Genomic DNA, 349 nt, shown 5'->3' with positions numbered 1-349 from the left:
AAGTTTGTTTACCGTCATTCAAGGTTGCAGAGGACAGGTCACCAGGTGAATATGTTCCTTTTACCTTATCCAACATTTTATGCAAGCTCTTCCATAAATAAATAAATACAATACGCGTCTTTCAAAACAAAAAGTATAGAAATGAAGAAACAATATCCTTTAAATCAAGAAGTTAACAAAAAAATAATAATAATAATAGACCTGCCTCTAAGTCTCTTTCAAAAAATAAATAAAATAGGCGTCTTTCAAAACTAAAAGTATAGAAATTAAGAAACAATATCATTCATACTAAAAACAAACAAAAAATAATAACAATAATAATAATAATAATAATAGACGTGTCTCTTAA

The sequence above is a fragment of the Portunus trituberculatus genome, chromosome 18, assembly GCF_017591435.1.
Source record: "Portunus trituberculatus isolate SZX2019 chromosome 18, ASM1759143v1, whole genome shotgun sequence".
Classification (NCBI taxonomy): Eukaryota; Metazoa; Arthropoda; class Malacostraca; order Decapoda; family Portunidae; genus Portunus; species Portunus trituberculatus.
Note: the sequence above shows the minus strand (reverse complement) of the source record.